At 45.6% G+C, this 20072-nt stretch overlaps 1 protein-coding gene across 1 annotated transcript in view; it reads left to right on the forward strand.

Moving 5' to 3' along the window:
* Nucleotides 1-23: 23 nt before the first annotated feature.
* LOC141084248 (uncharacterized) overlaps nucleotides 24-20072 on the forward strand; it is a 101507-nt gene continuing 81458 nt past the window's right edge. Inside the window, exon 1 of the mRNA XM_073568829.1 lies at nucleotides 24-199. The gene's annotated coding sequence lies outside the window, so the exon portion shown is untranslated. The remainder of the gene's footprint in view (nucleotides 200-20072) is intronic.

The following is a 20072-nucleotide window of genomic DNA, read 5'->3' on the forward strand; positions in this document are numbered from 1 at the left end:
CGCCCTTTACGCGAGGGGTGAGACTAGTATGCGATTATGCAGGGACACATGTCTGTGTGTGAGCAGGGAGCCGGCCATGTTGTTGTGGCCCCCACAATGCCTGGCTATGAGTGGCACGTCCCTAATCCCTACTAATCCTCTGTGTTTCCTGTGAGGCAGATGTTTAGGCTCTTTATTCCTAACCCGCGTCCTGAGAGAGGTAACACTTCTGCTGTAGGATAATATACATGTTATGTCGCTGCAGTAGCGGAGTCTATGAGTGAGGGGATACGGAATGACCGTGACCGCCATACTTTGTGTGCCGACCGCTGCTGCCCTCCTGTCCCGGGGGATAAGGTCAGCGGGCAACAGCCAGGATTACACGGTACCGGGGGGGCGGGGCTTCACAGCAGAGGGGGAGGAGATACCTGTGTGCAATGCATGCTGGGAGTAGTCGCCTCATGAATGTTGGCGTTGTGCCTCTTTTCAATAAACTTTATTTAAAATTTCATCAGGTAACAAGCCTCTTTTAAAGAGTAAATAAACTTTCATTTTCTTAGCTTTTTGTTCAGCATCAAAAGTTCTGATATTTTGTAAATCACTTTTATTAGGAGATTTGTCTACGTTCCTGCACCGCCATCAGGGGCTTATCTACGGCATTCTGTAATGCTGTAGATAAGCCCCAGATGTAACCTGAAAGAGAAGAAAAAGCAGTTAGATTATACTCACCGGGGGCGGTCCTGTTTTGGTCCGATTGGGTGTTGCGGTTCAGCATCTCCCATCTTCATACGATGCTGTCCTCTTCTTCCCTTCCTGTCGTGGCGCAGGCGCACTGTTGAGGGTAGAGCAGAATACTGCAGTGCGCAGGCGCCGGACCTCTCTGACCTTTCCCGGCGCCTGCACACTGCAGGACTCTGCTCTGCCTTCAACAGGGCAGAAAAAGTACGCTGGAGCTGCGGCAGAAGTAAGAAGGAGGACGGCATTGTATGAAGATGGGAGGCGCCAGACCAGACCGCGGCACCCAGTAAGTATAATTTAACTTGTTTTTCTTATCTTTCAGGTTACATTGGGGGCTTATCTACAGCATTACAGAATGCTGTAGATAAGCCCCTGATGGTGGTGCCAGCAGCTGATAGGGCTAAAAATAGGTGACAGATTTCCTTTAATGGACATTGCAAATGCCAGTCGAAGTGGAAACTGGAGGCGTTTAAAATCAAAAGGCAAATCAGATGGAATGAGTGGAATTCTTGGAATGAAAATGTCCTTTCCTTTGGCACATCCTGTTGCTGAGCCGTATATCTCATCCTGTCCTGTGTGATACTGTCTGCTGAGCCGGGTATCTCATCCTATCCTGTGTGATACTGTCTGCTGAGCTGTGTATCTAATCCTATCCTGTGTGATACTGACTGCTGAGCTGTGTATCTAATCCTATCCTGTGTGATACTGACTGCTGAGCTGTGTATCTAATCCTATCCTGTGTGATACTGACTGCTGAGCTGTGTATCTCATCCTATCCTGTGTGATACTGACTGCTGAGCAGTGTATCTCATCCTATCCTGTGTGATACTGACTGCTGAGCAGTGTATCTCATCCTATCCTGTGTGATACTGACTGCTGAGCAGTGTATCTCATCCTATCCTGTGTGATACTGACTGCTGAGCTGTGTATCTAATCCTATCCTGTGTGATGCTGACTGCTGAGCCATGTATCTAATCCTATCCTGTGTGATACTGTCTGATGAGCTGTGGATCTAATCCTATCCTGTGTGATACTGACTGCTAAGCTGTGTATCTAATCCTATCCTGTGTGATACTCTGCTGAGCTGTGTATATAATCCTATCCTGTGTGATACTGACTGCTGAGCTGTGTATCTCATCCTATCCTGTGATACTGACTGCTGAGCCGTGTATCTCATCCTATCCTGTGTGATACTGACTGCTGAGCTGTGTATCTAATCCTATCCTGTGTGATGCTGACTGCTGAGCCATGTATCTAATCCTATCCTGTGTGATACTGTCTGATGAGCTGTTGATCTAATCCTATCCTGTGTGATACTGACTGCTGAGCTGTGGATCTAATCCTATCCTGTGTGATACTGTCTGCTGAGCCGTGTATATAATCCTATCCTGTGTGATACAGTCTGCTGAGCTGTGTATCCAGTCCTATCTTGTGAGATACTGTCTGATGACCTGTGTATCTAATCCTATCCTGTGTGATACTGTCTGCTGAGCCGTGTATTCCTATCCTGTGTGATACTCTGCTGAGCTGTGTATCTAATCCTCTCCTGTGAGATAAGGGCCTGTCACACTAAGCGATATCGCTATAACGTCACTGGTTTTTGTGACGTTATAGCGATATTGGTATGTCTGATACTTACCTCCGACCGCTCCCCTTCTCGTTATCGCTGATTGCGCGAGAACGTCCTGGACCGTTTCTCGTCGTCAGCTTCCTGCTGGGCTTCCTGCTGTAGAGATGAGCGACGCGGGCGGGAGGACGCAGGATCGTCTCGTCTGACAGGTAAGTAGTGACCCCCGAACCCTGTGATGTCGCTGGTGAGATCTGCCTGTGTGGCAGCTCACTAGCGACCACATAGCGATGCACCAGCGATCCTGACCGCGTCATATCGCTGGTGCATCGCTAAGTGTGACAGTACCTATAGTCTGCTGAGCCGTGTATCTAATCCTATCCTGTGTGATACTGACTGCTGACCTGTGTATCTAATCCTATCCTTGTGATACTGACTGTTGAACCTTGTATCTAATCCTATCCTGTGTGATACTGGGCTCCCCTTGCAGTCTGTGTCAGAGGGTGGTCTGTGTCGGCACGGTAATAAATTGTGTTATTTCCAGCTTTACTAGTCACTATCTTGCCCACAATAGCAGTCGGTAGGTTTCTTTTCCCTTAACTATCTCTTCTTGATCATCATGTATGTTATCTTGTTTTGATAATAAAATGTTATCTTTCCTGATTATCATTATGAAGTCATAACATTTTTGAGGGACTCGCATCCCCCATGTAACTCATGAATGCATATGTATCACGAATATATTTTTGTTTTTTACTATCATTTTTTTGTTATTTGCTTTATATTCTTTATTTATTGTAAGTACACTGATGAAGGTCATTATTAGACCGAAACGTCTGGATTTTGTACTACAATTTATCTGACTTCATTAAAAAATACTTAGAACTAAAAAATATTACTATTGCGCTTGGAGTCACCGTAAAATAAAATGGAAAAACAAATATATGAGCCAGTAATGAGTAACCAAATTAGGACAAACAGTATAGTTAGCACAAAACTAGTCATATAAATCCCTTTGGATCTTGTCTGCTATTGCATTAGGGGTTAAACTACCACACAAAAAAAGGAATGAACTCAGTCTGGAATCAAGGTGCCCAGTAACAGATATTGCACATGGATCAAAGTTACCTCCTCCAGTAGTAAGGGTTGAGGCTGCCACAGCGGCAGTAGGCGGCTACAGACTTGAATGAAGCCGCCGCTGATTCCAAGTTACAGGTTCCACAGGTCCTTTTAGCATCGATGTCACTCCTCTGTTAAATAACCAAATGATTCCTTTCTCCTTATCGCTTGCAGAGGTTTTTTTTATCGCGCTCAGGCTCAAGCCCCACGAAATCCCAGGAAAGACGGTATTGATAAATTAAAAGAATCTCTCAAAACCTTAGAAAATGTATTGATTAAGGAGATTAGAGATCTCTGGGAGGTGGCCACTCTTGGACGCTATTTGGCCTATGATTGTATCCCCAAGGGCTTGGTGGTACATAAAACCCTTTCTGGTGATATTGGTGATGAGACTGTATTAAGGGTGGTTTCACATTAGCCTTTCAGGGCGCAGCGACGGCCTGCGCACGGCCGCCGCTAAGCCCCACCCCCTGCCATGCCTCCTCCGGAGCTTTGCCTACGGGCGCATGACGCTGCATGCATCCTGCGTCCCCTATCTTTATCACTGGGGATGCAGGCCGTGCGCAGTATGCGTTTGGCGGCGCAGGTATCCTTTTGACGGTGCGCCGACCAGCTCCAAACGCAACCTGTTGCAATTTAGTGCGCTCGGCGCACCGTCAAAAGGACGCATGCGCCGCCAAACGCATACTGCGCATGGCCTGCGTCCCCAGGGATAAAGATAGGGGACTCAGGACGCAGTCATGCGCCCGTAGGTGGAGCTACCCGAGGAGGCGTGACAGGGGGCGGGGCTTAGCGGCGGCCGTGCGCAGGCCGTTGCTGCGCCCTGAAACGCTAATGTGAAACCACCCTAACCGAGTGGAATATGATGTTCAAAGATTTTTCCAGACAAGCTGTGGGCTTTATTATAGAAAAAAGGAAAAAACAACTTTTGATAGCAAACAGAAAATATCCAAGCTATTTGATATACTTAAACCTTTTGAAAACCACCCTGAAATTATCTTCTTATCTAATGGTATTCGCAATTGAATTATGAATAAAGAAAAGGAAATTATTAGTAAAGAAACAAAAAATTTGGAAGGGATGTGATCCCAGAAAATATTCTCCAAAATAATTAATCTTCTGAAGCAGTATATGAGGTTATCGATGAGGCCAATATTAGTCAGTCTAATAATACTATATCCACTGACAGGTCTCAGATGATCATTTACCATCTACCCCTCCCGTTTCTCCACTAAGGGAAAATATTGATTCAGTATCTGAATCAAATAATTTTAACAGACCATTAAATAAGTCCCCCACGATTTCAACTAAGGACACTCAACCTGCCAGTACATCTTCAATCATCACTCATAATCGTTATCAGGCATTGGATCGAATAGAAGATTCTCCGTCCACCTCCACAAGAGACAATGAAACCTCTAGCCCTACTCGGATAAGATCAAATAGACCAGATAGTAGTTTTTAAAAAAATTTTTTAAGGTGGCCCCAAAAAAAGACACAAGAGGGGTTGCCGTGGGGGGAAGGTCTCCAAAAAGAAAAAGAAATTAATAACCTGCAAACCTGATATGCAATCCATTTTTAATCTAAGCACATATACTTTGAGTCAGAATAAAATTTCATTATTAAACAAAGGCCTTAATTATGCCCCGGCATGTCGATTCAGCAAATTCCAAGCTTTTATTGGTATTAAATTGTTCATGCGAAAATTAGCCATAAAAAACACTTCATGAAGAATCCAATAAAAGAGAATACGGATAGTGGTGATATTTTTGTACATACTGGATTGCGGAATAAATCCAATTTCCATCCTTTAAATGAATATTCCAAATCCATGGACACGTTTCAAAGTAATGTGATAACTGACATTCGCAAAGTCAGTGAAAAAAAGAGTTCCAAATATAAATTTAATCTTAAATTACCTGAACGTAAGGCCATTAGATCCCTTCAGGATAATAATGGAATTGTCATTCGGCCAGCCGACAAAGGGGGCGGCATAGTAATCTTAGATGGAAAGAAATATCACGAAGAAGCTATACGTTTATTAAGTGATTCTCGCACCTATAGCAAACTCACTAATGATCCTACTGATAGGTTTTTGGCCGAATTAAAAGAACTTTTAGATAAGGGTTTTAATGAAGGAATAATAAATAAAAGTGAGCTTGATTTTTATTTACACCAGGCACCCAAGGACAGCTATGTTCTATTATTTACCAAAAATTCATAAGGATCCAGTAAACCCACCAGGCCGCCCAATCATTTCTGGGATACAATGTCTCACAGCTAATTTATCCAAATATATTGATTGCCATTTACAAAAAATGGTTTGTAAGCTACCAGCCTACTTGAAGGATACCTCTCATATATTAAAAATCTTAGATGATCTAAACTGGCAGGACCATTATATCATGTGGACTCTGGATATTGCTTCCCTTTACACTGTCATCCAACATGATAAGGGTTGCAATTCAGCCACACATTTTTTTAACCAAGCAGAGTTTATTACCAGAAGGACAAATTTGAGTTTTTAAAAAATTGTATATCTTTTATACTTACTCACAATTATTTTAAATGAGGCGCACTACTACTCCCAGCAGTGGGGTACTGCTATGGGTACCAGGTTCGCGCCCAGCTATGCTAACCTATATGTGGGTAGATGGAAAGAGGAGATCATCTATCCCACGGGAGGGCTGCGCGCGGGCCTGATACTCTGGCAACGGTTCATTAATGATGTAATTTTTATTTGGTCAGGAGGGGGTCAAAAGGAGCTTGAATATTTTTTAATGGATTTAAATAAAAAAGAATATTTTTTAAACTTTTCCTCTACTATTAGCTCCAATACTGTTAATTTTTTTTAGACCTGACCATTTTCATTGAAGACAACAAAATTCAAACACGTACTTTAAAAAAAACCACGGATTCCAATAGCTTTATCCACATAGACAGTTGCCACCTTCCAAGCTGGCTATTAAACGTACCAAAAAGCCAATTTACTAGGGTTTGCCGCAATTGCTCAAAAGTGCAGGATTTTGTCTTGGAAGCAGGTATTCTTAAAAAAACAATTTTTAGAAAAGGGCTACTATGAGGATATGCTGGAGGAAGCCAAATGTTTAGTGAGAGATAAATTACTAAAAAGTCTTTTAGGAATTGATTCCTCTGATATGGGTAGTACCACCAGTGAACCTTTACATAAAACTTACGAAGCTTTTAGTCCCATTATTTCAGAATATAATTCAAATTCCCATATTTTAACTAAAATAGTTAAAAAACGCTGGAATCTTTTAAGGGAGGACAAAATTTTGGGAGCAATTATCCCACAAGGCCCAAGATTTGTATACAGAAAGGCACGTAATCTTAAGAGCATTATTGCTCCTAGCGTGCCCTCAAGCTGTATAAAAAAATCCGTCTTACCTTTTTTAGAAAACCTAAAAGGTTTTTTTCCTTGTAGAAATTGTTGTTTGCCGTCAAACAAAAACTGCCAAACAAACAATTGTGGTTGAAGGCAATAAGGAATATGCTATTGAGGATTGTATTACTTGCGCCACAGAGAGTGTCATTTATATGATAAAATGTCCCTGCAAAAAAATCTATGTAGGGCACACCAAACGGCCATTAAAAACAAGGATTAGTGAACACATCCGGAACATAAAAAAGAAATTCATGGGCCATCCTCTATCAAGCCATTTTGCAAAACATCATGAAGGATCAGTGTCAAACATGTCAGTTATAGGTTTAGAACTTGTTCATAAACGGGAACGTAAAGGAGACCATATAAAACTCATGTCCCGTGCCGAATCACGCTGGATCTTTATGCTTGACACTCTCATCCCTAAAGGGTTAAACAGCGAGATTGAACTATTTGGTTTCCACTAAGGATCATGAGCAGCTTGACCTTGTTTTTTTTTTAATTTACATAATTATAGCAGGTGTGTGTGTGTATATGTGTGTATATATATATATACACACTCACTGGCCACTTTATTAGGTACACCTGTCCAACTGTGTGTTAAGACTTAATTTCTAATCAGCCAATCACATGGCGGCAACTCAGTGCATTTAGGCATGTAGACATGGTCAAGACAATCTCCTGCAGTTCAAACCGAGCATCAGTATGGGGAAGAAAGGTGATTTGAGTGCCTTTGAACGTGGCATGATTGTTGGTGCCAGAAGGGCTGGTCTGAGAATTTCAGAAACTGCTGATCTACTGGGATTTTCACGCACAACCATCTCTAGGGTTTACAGAGAATGGTCCGAAAAAGAAAAAAAATCCAGTGAGCGGCAGTTCTGTGGCCGGAAATGCCATGTTGATGCCAGAGGTCAGAGGAGAATGGGCAGACTGGTTCGAGCTGATAGAAAGGCAACAGTGACTCAAATTGCCACCCGTTACAACCAAGGTAGGCAGAAGAGCATCTTTGAACGCACAGTGCGTCGAACTTTGAGGCAGATGGGCTACAGCAGCAGAAGACCACACTGGGTACCACTCCTCTCAGCTAAGAACAGGAAACTGAGGCTACAATTTGCACAAGCTCATCGAAATTGGACAGTAGAAGATTGGAAAAACGTTGCCTGGTCTGATGAGTCTCGATTTCTGCTGCGACATTCGGATGGTAGGGTCAGAATTTGGCGTAAACAACATGAAAGCATGGATCCATCCTGCCTTGTATCAACGGTTCAGGCTGGTGGTGGTGGTGTCATGGTGTGGGGAATTTTTTCTGGGCACTCTTTGGGCCCCTTGGTACCAATTGAGCATCGTTGCAACGCCACAGCCTACCTGAGTATTGTTGCTGACCATGTCCATCCCTTTATGACCACAATGTACCCAACATCTGATGGCTACTTTCAGCAGGATAATGCGCCATGTCATAAAGCTCAAATCATCTCAGATTGGTTTCTTGAACATGACAATGAGTTTACTGTACTCAAATGGCCTCCTCAGTCACCAGATCTCAATCCAATAGAGCATCTTTGGGATGTGGTGGAACGGGAGATTCGCATCAGGGATGTGCAGCCGACAAATCTGCGCCAACTGTGTGATGCCATCATGTCAATATGGTCCAAAATCTCTGAGGAATGCTTCCAGCACCTTGTTGAATCTCTGCCACGAAGAATTGAGGCAGTTCTGAAGGCAAAAGGGGGTCCAACCCCTTACTAGCATGGTGTACCTAATAAAGTGGCCAGTGAGTGTATATATATATAGTTCCAAGATCGCCAGTGGGACCATATCCCTGAGGAAGGAGACAGGAGTCTCTGAAGTGCGTCGGATAGCTTTTTTGGTCCATACCGCGATCCATAGCGGCTGCAGCCCAGCACATCACGTGCCTCTGACGTCACGCAGGTCCTGTGCTGACGAGCACAGCGTGACGGTCAGGCACAGCGTTCAGCACGCGTGACTTTTTTTCAGCCTGCATATAGAGCTTGCTGCCGCCGGCCGGGGCAGCCCCGCTACCGTGACTATTGCAAGCGATAAGAAGAAAGGAATCATTTGGTTATTTAACAGAGGAGTGACATCAATGCTAAAAGGACCTGTGGAACCTGTAACTTGGAATCAGCGGCAGCTTCATTCAAGTCTGTAGCCGCCTACTGCCGCTGTGGCAGCCTCAACCCTTACTACTGGAGGAGGTAACTTTGATCCTTGTGCAATATCTGTTACTGGGCACCTTGATTCCAGACTGAGTTCATTCCTTTTTTTTGTGTGTGTGGTAGTTTAACCCCTACTGCAATAGTAGACAAGATCCAAAGGGATTTATGACTAGTTTTGTGCTAACTATACTGTTTGTCCTAATTTGGTTATTCATTACCGGCTCATATATTTGTTTTTCCATTTTATTTTACGGTGACTCCAAGCGCAATAGTAATATTTTTTAGCTCTATTGATTTTATTCTGACACCGACGGTGACTGGTGTATTTCACATATGCTGCTGGAGCCCGTGTGTATGCTTGAGCGCCACTGATTGTTTGCATTATTAAAAAATACTTCATTTCTTCATAAAAGTTGAGGGCCAAGTTTCTTTATCACACCTCCCCATCCTTGGCAATGTGAGACAGGACCCAAAGGTGACCCCATATCTATCAAACATTTATGGTGTAACCTGCGGACACCCCTCCTCGGCCATAGTGCCAGCATTTTTCTGAAAAATATCACCAGCAATTGATTTTTGCTCTGTAAATTATACGTCAGCACTGGCCTCCTGGCATTATTACTGAGACGGCCAGTTATTTATAGGGAACCTGACAGTTGATGCATGCTGCTCGATCTACAGGCAGCATGTATCAGGCACTGGCTGTATCATCCCTGCCAGGTATGTTTTAAGCTGATCGCCGGGGGGTCGGACAACTGGGACCACCCACGATCCTGAGACCAGGGGTCTGCAGCGCTGCCTTGATTGGCGAGGAGGTGTGCATGCTGGACCTCCACTCTATTCATTGTCTATGGGACTGACATCAGTAGCAGAGCGTGTAGTCGGCTTTCTCTGGCAGTCCCATACTCGATGAAATGCATGGAGGTCCTACATGCACACCACCTCGTCAATCAAGGCAGAGCTACAGAGCCCTAGTCTCTGTATCCATTGGGGGTCCCCGTATTCAGACCTCCAGTGATCAGCCAGTGATCTCCTTTCCTGTAGGTAGAGGATAACTTATAATTTTTAGAATAACCCTTTAGCGGTCATTGGCATCTACAGTGGTGGTCTCCCCAAACTGACCCTATTATGATCATGTAATAACTTTATACTGTATTTCACAGAAATATGCAGCTTTTTTCCAGAAACAGTATATTCCACTTGTCCTGAAGGTCCCACATTTTTTTTTATAACAATTCTAGCAAATGCTCGATGCTCCAAGTCTAGAAAGGTGGTTTACACAACCATATCCACAAATGGGTGGTCCGGAGAGAGGGGATGGGGCAGAGTCACGAATGTTGGTATCCAAAGGACAGATAATTTTACTAAACGTTTGAATCATATTTAATAACTTAGTAGAAGATGAGCATAAATTTCAAATGTAAAAGGGGATTCATTGTATTAGGGGGTCGCACTCATGCATGGATTACAGGAGTGCACTCTGTGCCAAGGACATCGGCCACCTCGGAGTTGGCCAGTAACCTGGGGAATAAACTGTGAACTATAACATTAAAATAACATTGCTCTTCTGAGGATTTTTAGTAAGTGGTAGATTGCAAAGTTTCTTGTTTCTATAAAACACTTTGCAATTTTACCTGATTAATGAGATGAGACAACCCCATTAAGGTAGTCCATACCTGCTGATTACATGATATCTATGGGGAACTCCTGACTCTTCTATATAGGGACTGAGCAATTTATAATTTGTGACCTATCCATTCCTAGGGGGAAAAGCCACCTACTGAGGAGTCTGGTTCCACATTTCTCCCCTTGGAAAAAAATAAAACCAACAGTCGTCAATGTCAAGGTTTGAAGTAGGCAAATAGCCTCTTCAGAGAGAGAAGGGACTTGAACTCTATCGCCATTTATTGGAGATAGCAATCATGGAAGTCAGTATTGACCCTATAACCCCTTAAAGACCAGGGGTATTTCAGGTTTTGAATTTCTGTTTTTCGCTCCCCTTCTTCCCAGAGCCATAACTTTTTTATTTTTCCATCAATATGGCCATGTGGGGGCTTGTTTTTTGTGGGACGAGTTGTACTTTTAAATGTCACCATTGGTTTTAACATATCGTATACTGGAAAATGTGAAAAAAATTCTAAGTGTGGTGAAATTGGTAAAAAAAGAACAATTCAGCATCAGTTAGTGGGTCAGTCAGTATGCCCAAGGGAGAGCGGTCTCGTTCCTACTCCTCTTCATCTGCTACCATTGTTAAATACTTTGTACGGTATGTACCTCATGTAATGGCAGGCTTCCTTCAGATCAGTCCTCTCCTCTGTGCCTAGACTGCAGTAAACCCACTGTATCACCTATGCAGGAAAGCGGGAATAGTCCCCCTGCCTTTTCTTCCAGAACCCCCGTATTATCTCAAGAGGCTGATGATGCTGCCTTGCTTGCCACCCAGTGGTCATCTTTTGCCTCAGGGGATAGTGAGGTTCCTTGCCCAGAGTGGGCTTCCTCCTTGTCTAAATCCGTGGCCGATCTCACCAAGGTGTCACAGACCTTGGTAACGGTACTCGACAAATTACCACTTCAGACTCCAGTGACTTCCGGCACGCCGAAGGAGTCCTTTCTTGAGACTTCTAGAGGCCATAAAAGGCTCAGACAGGACCACCAGCCCAGGTCCCCTTCTCGCTGCATCTCACCACCAGAGTTTGGCAGTCTGCGTCATCCCGATCCTCCTCCCTGGAATCAGGCGAGGCGATATCAGAGACACCCTCAGAGGAGGGTTCGGAGTACGGGACAGAGCATTCCCAGGATATCAAGGATATGGTCCAGGGCCTCATTGCCGTGGTCAATGAGACCTTTAATATTCAGGACTGCGCAGTGAAACCCGCTGAACAGGCGTTTCCGTTTAAGCGGCAGAAGTCCCCCTCCAAAGTCTTCGCTTCCCATAGAGACTTTGAAGAAGTCCTGGCCAGGGAGAGGGATAATCCTTCCAGGCGCTTTCAGAGAGGAAGTCGCTTTGGGACCCTGTATCCCTTCCCTCCAGAACTCACCACAAACTGGACAGCCTCTCCTTCGGTGGATCCGCCAGTGTCGAGATTAGCTACTAATACAGTCCTTCCATTTGCCGGTGGGGCAGCGCTCGGGGATCCTAACGACAGGATGGTAGAATCCTTAGCAAAATCTGCCTTTGAGGCAGCGGCCGCGATATTATGTCCGGCTTTTGCATCAGCTTGGATGTCTAAAACAGTTACAAAATGGGCCAAACAGCTTAGACAGGGCATTTTGGCCAGGGCACCATCAACAGAACTTGCAGCTCTCGTTGACCTGCGTCTTGCACAGCTCAAGCATCTGGCTAAAGGCCTGCAAGCTCATTTATCTTAAAAAAAAAACAAAAAAAAAACTCTTACTGGCCTACCTTTTCAGGGTTCCGCCTCTTTTGGCCCAAGGTTAGACCAAATCATTAAGGACGCGACCGGTGGCACAAGCTCTTTTCTCCCTCAGTCCAAATCTCGTCGATTCCCCTGAAAGAAAGGCCCAACCTTTTCGTTCCTTTCTTCATAATCCAACGACGGACGCTTATGCCCAGAATTCACAGAGATCGCATGCACCTTAGGATAAAAAGAAAGTTTCCTTTCGAGTCACCCCTTCATAGCGTTCCCTTAATTCCCACAGCAAATCTGCCAGGCTGGGGCCAGACAGATCCCTTTCAGCCTGACGCCCACAAGGATCTCAGCTTTTTTCCCAAGCTAGGGGGCCGTCTTCTCTTCTTCAGAGGCATTTGGCTGAGTTCGGTAGAAGACGCTTGGATAAAAAAGGTGGTATCCACAGGTTACAAAATAGACTTCAACTCGCTCCCACGAGACCATTTTTTCTTATCCCGGCCTCCAAGAGACACTTCTCTAGCTCGGGGTTTTTTTGCAGCCATCAACACTCTCCTCAGCTCAGCAGTAATCATTCCCATCCACGAGCAGGAATGTTTCACTGGTTTTTACTCGAGCGTTCGTGATACCAAAGAAGGATGGCTCAGTTCGGTAGATTCTAGACCTCAAAATGCTGAACAAGTGGGTTCGCCTGTGTCGTTTCAAGATGGAGTTGACTGGCTCGGTGATTGCTTCTATGGAGGAACAGAAATTCCTGTGCTCCATAGACATTCGGGACGCCTACCTGCACGTTCCTATTTTTCCGGGACACCAGAAATTCCTGCGCTTCGCTACCCAGCAGGATAATTTCCAGTTTGTGGCCCTACCATTTGGTCTGGCAACAGCCCCCAGGGTATTTACAAAAGTTGTGGCAGCACTGGTAGCCATTTTAAGAATCAAGGGCATAGTGCTTGTCCCGCATCTCGACGATATTCTTGTCAAGGCGCCATCCTTCACTCAGGCTTAGGAAAATATATTGGTGGTCATCGACAGTCTGTCCCGTTTTGGGTGGCTTATCAACAGGGAAAAATCCTGCTTTACGGCAACCCAGCGCCTAAAGTTCTTAGGCATGCTAGTCGACACCAGTCGGCCAAGGGTCATTCTCCCCGAAGGGAAAAGGACCAAACTCCAGCAGGGAATTCTCTCTCTGTTAGATTCTTGGCTCCAGTATTTCCATGCTGCCTTGAGGGTCCTGGGAAGGATGGTAGCAGCCTCAGAAGCGATCCCCATTGCCCTGTTTCGCTCCAGGATACTTCAGAGAGACATCCTCCTTCAGTGGACAAGTCCATCCCTACTACCCAAGCCAAACAGTCTCTCAAGTGGTGGCTAACCTCCCCTCTTGTCCATCTGGGTCGGTCTTTCCTTCCCATCCATTGGCAGGTGATAACTGCGGATGCCAGCCTCCTAGGCTGGGGTGCGGTATTCAGTCAGCTGACGGTCCAGGGATGTTGGTAGACTCGAGAATCCTCACTGTCGATCAATGTTCTCGAGTTAACGGCTATCCTTCAATCCCTACTTCATTGGGAAGGACTCCTCAAAGGCCAGCCGGTCCGGATTCACACGGACAGTCTCACAGCAGTGGCATATATCAACCACCAGTGGGGGGACCCGGAGCTCCCAGGCAATGGCTGAGGTATCTAAAATCTTCAGCTTGGGGGAAGCAATGAATTCCGGTGATATCGGCAGTTCACATCCCCGGCATAGACAACAGGGTCTCCGACTTTCTCAGCCGGGAAGGGCTTGCGGCAGGGGAATAGTCTCTACATCAGGGGGTAATTCATCAGATCTGCCTTCAATGGGGGACCCCAGAAGTGGACCTTCTGGCATCTCGGCAGAACAGAAAGGTCCAACAGTTTGTCTCCAGGTCCCGCGATCCTCTTGCAGCAGGGGTCGACGCTCTGGCCACTCCATGGTCAAAGTTCAGACTCCCTTACCTGTCTCCCCCTTCTTCTCCTTCCCAGGTTGTTAAAAAAGATTAAGGCAGATTGCTCTGTATTCACCCAGGAGGGCCTGGTTTGCAGAAGTAATCAATGTCTTCGCAGACGCCCCCTGGAACCTCCCAGACAGACCAGATCTTTTGGCCCAGGGTCCGTTCTACCACCCGAATTCTCGGTTGCTCAATTTGACGGCATGGCTCTTGAAACCATGATACTGAGAGCGGCCGGGTTTTCGGACCGGATGATTAGCACAGTGATCCGGGCTAGGAAGCCATTCTCTTCCAGGGTCTATCACCGAACCTGGAAGGCTTACTTTAGTTGGTGTGAATCTAATCACATCACACCTATGTCATGTTCCTTACCAACCATCCTAGCTTTACTTCAGGCAGGGTTAGACGCTGGTCTTGCCCTCAGTTCCTTAAAGGGCCAGGTATCTGCACTCTCTATTCTTTTTCAGAAGAATTTAGCTTCCCGTCCGCAGGTTAAAACTTTTCTTCAGGGGGTAGCACATGCATTCCCTCCATAGAGGTCTCCAGTGGCCCTCTGGGATCTCAATCTGGTCCTGGAAACTTTAAGAGATTCTCCTTTTGAACCTCTCCGGGAGGTTTCCATGTCCTTCTTGTCCTGGAAGGTGGTATTTCTTGTAGCTATCAACCCTATCAGACGTGTCTCAGAGCTGGCGGTCCTTTAGTGTCGCCTTCCCTTTTTGATTCTTCACCAAGATGAGGTTGTTTTGCGGCCTTCCCCCCTTCCTTCCTTCCCAAGGTGGTGTCCGCCTTTCACCTGAATGAGGATTTAATCCTTCCTTCGTTCTGTCCTGCTCCAACTCATCCTCTGGAGCGCTCTTTGAATAAGCTAGACCTGGTCAGAGCGATAAGGGTCTATCTGGCTATGACCGCCCCCTTCAGGAAGACAGACTTGCTTTTTGTCATTTCAAGTGGTGCGAGAAGAGGCCTGCCTCCCTCTAAAGCTACAGTCGCCCGCTGGATCACAATGGCAATTCTGGAGGCCTACTGGGTTAAGAACGGAGTACCTCCCTCTGGTGTTAAGGCGTACTCTACCCGGGCAGTGGGCACCTCCTGGGCGGTGCACCATAGAGCATCAGCCATGCAACTGTGCAAGGCGGCTACGTGGTCCTCTGTTCATACCTTTTCTATAAAGTCCATACCTACGCTTCAGCGGACGCCAGCTTAGGCAGAAGAATTCTGCAGGCGGCAGTGGTGAGTTCTCCGACCTGAATTAAGTGCCTGTTTTCTCCCTCCCCAGGGACTGCTTTAGGACATCCCATGGTTCCTGTGTCCCCCCCCCCCCCCCCAATGAAGCGATAGAGAAAACAGGATTTTTGGTTGCTTACCGTAAAATCTGTTTCTCGGAGCCTTCATAGGGGGACACAGCAACCTCCCATGTTTATATTACTTGTTATGACTATTTTTGATGAATGTTCCTACTGCTTTCTCACTAACTGATTGTCCTACAGCCGGTCGGAGGGGTGTATACTGCGGAAGCATAATTAACATTTTTTTCACGGCATTGTGTCAATCTCCTAGTGACAGCAGCACACACCCATGGTTCTTGTGTCCCCAATGAAGGCTCTGAGAAACAGATTTTACGGTAAGCAAACAAAAATCCTGTTTTTTTTATTTAATATTTTTAAAAACCTTTTTTTTTTTTTTTTACTTTTTGCATGCTCCAATAGTCTCCATGGGAGACTAGAAGCTGCAGTACTTTGATCGCTTCTACCACACAGAGCAGATCGCCTGTGTATAGCAGAAATGCACACGTGCTATGAGCGCTGACCACGGGGCGGCGCTCATAGCAATGACCACCACAGAGGTCTGCTGCAGACCTCTGATTGTCAGGCAGACCCTTCTGTGATCCGCGATCATGTGACTGGGTCACCGATAGGTGAGATGAGTGACATGCTTCCTGAGTTAAATCCCGCTGTTAGAGATTGACAGCGGCATTTAACAAGTTGGCAGCCGCAGGTGGATTGCGATTGCGCCCGCGGCTGTTGCGGTCACATGTCAGCTGTATAGATCAGCGGTCATGTACCCGGAAAGGTGCGGGCACATGACCATGATACATTTTATGTGAATGGGGATGTCTGGCAATATATATCACTGGGCCAAACAGTGGTTGAGCTGATATCTATCTCATGTATATTCACTGTAGGAGGAATGAGCCCTTTAAATTAAAGGGAACCTTTCATGTCAAAAAGCACTATTAACATGCACATATGGGAATCACCGAGTGCTTCAGCTCGTCTGCATTGTTGAGTCTGGTGTCTCTCATCTTCCTCTTGACAATACCATCATAGATTCTTTATGAAGTTAAGGTCAGGCGAGTTTGCTGGCCTATAAAGTACAGTGATACTGTTGTTTGTATACCAGGTATTAGTACTTTTGGCAGTGTGGACAGGTGCCAAGTCCTGCTAGAGAAAGAAATTTCCATCTCCAAAAAGCTTGTCGGCAGAGGGAAGCATGAAGTGCTCTAAAATTTCCTGGTAGACGGCTGCGCTGACTTTGGTCTTGATAAAACACAGTGGACCTACACCAGCAGATGACATGGCTCCCCAAACTATCACTGATTGTGGAAACTTCAGAAGTTGGAAGTTAGGAGGTATAGTAGCGAGAGATCAGTAGGTGGTTTATTATTTGTTTAAATGGAAGGGCTGATCAGTCTTTTTTAACAAAATGGCCTGATTTGCAATGGATATAGTACTCCTGGAGTGATCCCATTTCAATATAGCGACTGTAGCTGATCTCATCAGTAATTGCTCATTATCCACATTGGGATCCTGCAAAGTGTTTGCTCACCACAGGTATCTCATACAGATGCTAAACAGGAGTGTGAACAACATGTCTCCTCCCCACTATGTGTAAATGACTCCCATCCAATACTCAGACTGGCTGATGAGAGTCACTATCCCTTTTCCTTTCTCTGCTGCTGATCAAATTATCAGTTAATTCCATCAGAAAGCTGAGACTGGGGAGGGGACAGCTGTACCTACCAGAGGGGCTAAAAGGCCCAAACACTCCTGAGGCACTGACTATGGGGAGAGCGGAGTGTGTGGAGCGTCCATGTATGGTAACTACATCACTGAACTGACTGTCATTTCAGAATATTGCAAAGAATCAGTGCGTCTGTAATATGATTGCCTGTCTCTTTTTGTAGTAATTGTACATCTGCATTTTATATATCCACACTCGTATTTTAGGAAAAGGGAGGAAATACTTACTGTTTGCAGTAAATAATAGGAATGTGTCTGTTACTAGTGATGAGCGAGCGTGCTGGGATAGGGTGTTATCTGAGCATGCTCGGGTCCTAACCAAGTGTCTTGTCTATGTTTGAATTCCCGCGGCTCCATGTCTCGCGGCTGTTCGACAGCAGCAACATATGCAGGGATCGTGTAACCAACAGGTAATCCCTGCATGTGTTGCACCGTTTGAACAGCCGCGAGACATGCCTCGCGTCTCCTCCTGTTAGTACAATATATTCTTTATTGTAATGTAATTTGCACTTTATTTAAAGCTATCTATTTGTTTCTCCTGACTCCAAGTACCGTTTCATGTAATGAGTGATATGCAGGCAATGTGTGACCGATTCTACTTCCCCACTGTTTTTTGTGTTTGCAGATATATATTTTTTTATGAGCTCACATAACCTTAGTTTACGGCCGCGCTTGATACACGAATCCGGCTTTTTATTCTGAACAATCACTATTTTTTCAGACACGAGAAAACCTGTTCCCTAAATAATTTGATCAAATTGCCCTTTTTTTTTTTTTTCAAAAAATGTGTTATGGTTTCACATACAAGTTGCATTTGTGGCCTAAAGCTGGAGTCACACATAGCGACTTACCAGTGATCCAGACAACGATATCAACGTGTCAGGATCGCTGGTGAGTCGCTATGTGATCGCTGGTGAGCTGTCACACAAACAGCTTCACCAGCGATCAGCACAGCGATGCCGAGGTGAGGAGCGAGCCCGGGAGCAGCGGACAAGTGTGCCTGCTGTTCCAGTCCTCCACCAGCAGAGGGCGCACCTGCATCCCCGGCCTCTCCTGGCGGCGTCCTGCTGACTCCTGGTCCCCAGCGTGCGGCGGCAGGTACACACTCCGCGGGCTCCTGGTCCCAAGCGTGAGGCGGCGGCACCTGTAACTCGCTGGTAACTAACGTACACATCGCGTATCCAAGGGACTCGCGTCCCTTGGATACCCGATGTGTACATTAGTTAACAGCTGATCGCTGGTCTCCCACCTGTCACACGCAGCGATGCGTGCTGGCCAGCGGGAGATCAGCGACGAAAAAAATGTCCAGAGGTTTCTTGCAGCGATCAGCGATACCGGCAGGGGGGCCGGTCGCTGTAGGTGTCACACACAGCGATCTCGCTGGTGAGATCGCTGTTACGTCACAAAACTTGTGAGTAGCTAGCGAGATCACTATGTGTGACGGGGCCCTTATACCTTGTATTGTTCACGCTTGCAAGGTGGAAGCAAAGCTGAACTTTGGGATCCTGAATTACGCAGCAGGAAAAGTAGCTAAAACTGCATCATGGCTACAGATTTTTACTGCCAAGAGATGACGTTTTGGCTACAGAAAAAAAACGCAGCGAGAAAGCAACATGAACATAGCCTAAGTGAAACTCTATGAGCCAGTTGGCCTTTTTTCATTTTCTTTCATCCAGCCTAGTCATTATTAGGACATGTATGATACACATCATGGCAGGTAGGTCTAGACATGACCTCATCCAAGCCGCTCACCTCTCTGAGCAGGACAACCCCTTTAATAATGGAGACCATTGCGACATAGCTCACATTTACACCTTTTGGTGGATCTGTGAGTTGCATTATCGCTGGCAGGAAGAAGCGCTCAGTAAGACATATGAAGCTTGGCTGTGTTTACACTGCACCGTTATCGGGAACACGATTTCCAAGGAATTCTCATTTCTCGTGCAGTGTAAACAGGCTGCTGATAACCAGACAAATTAGTAAAACGCCCCTTCATTGGGTGGAATGATCTTTTGGATCATAGGTCCTGTTTACACAGAACGATGTACTGGTGGGAATAATGGACGCCTATACGCCCCGGGCAATCTATTACTGATTGTTTTTTGCTCATAGGATATGTTGTCTGCTTGTGTTAACAGGCTATTAAACGATCACCAATCAGGAAACATTTAGTCAATTGTTTAATGCTTTAAGTCGGGTGGTGTAAACCCACATTTACAGACCCAGCTCACCGACAGATTCTTGGTTATTCTCATTCTGCAGCCAACAATAAGCAGGGCTACAAAGGGGCTTAAAAGCCAAACTCGCAACATTTTCAATGAAACCCAACTGCAAAAATATTTTTGCCCCAAAATACATCCATTTAAAGGGAATCCGTCAGCAGGCTTTTGCTGTGTAATCTGAGAACAGCATGATGTAGGAGCTGAGAGACTCGTTCCAGCGATGTGTCACTTACTGGGTTTTGTATTGCTATTTCAATAAAATCCAGTGTTTTATCAGCAGGAGATGATCACTACAGGACTAGGTGTCTTGTGCTTCCTAGTCATCTGCTCGGAATAACTCCACCCCCAACTCTGATTGGCAGCTTTCTAAGTGCACTGTATTGCCAGAAGGCTGGTAATCAGTGGTGGGAGCGGGGCTATACAGAGCTCAGCATTCAGTGAACTGCTAGATCTCCAGCAGAGAAAACTGTGATAGTATCAAAACAACAGCAAACTGCCCAGTAAGTGACACATCAC

This window comes from Dendrobates tinctorius, unplaced genomic scaffold (genome assembly GCF_039654945.1).
Source record: "Dendrobates tinctorius isolate UK_male_01 unplaced genomic scaffold, ASM3965494v1 ptg000022l, whole genome shotgun sequence".
Lineage (NCBI taxonomy): Eukaryota > Metazoa > Chordata > Amphibia > Anura > Dendrobatidae > Dendrobates > Dendrobates tinctorius.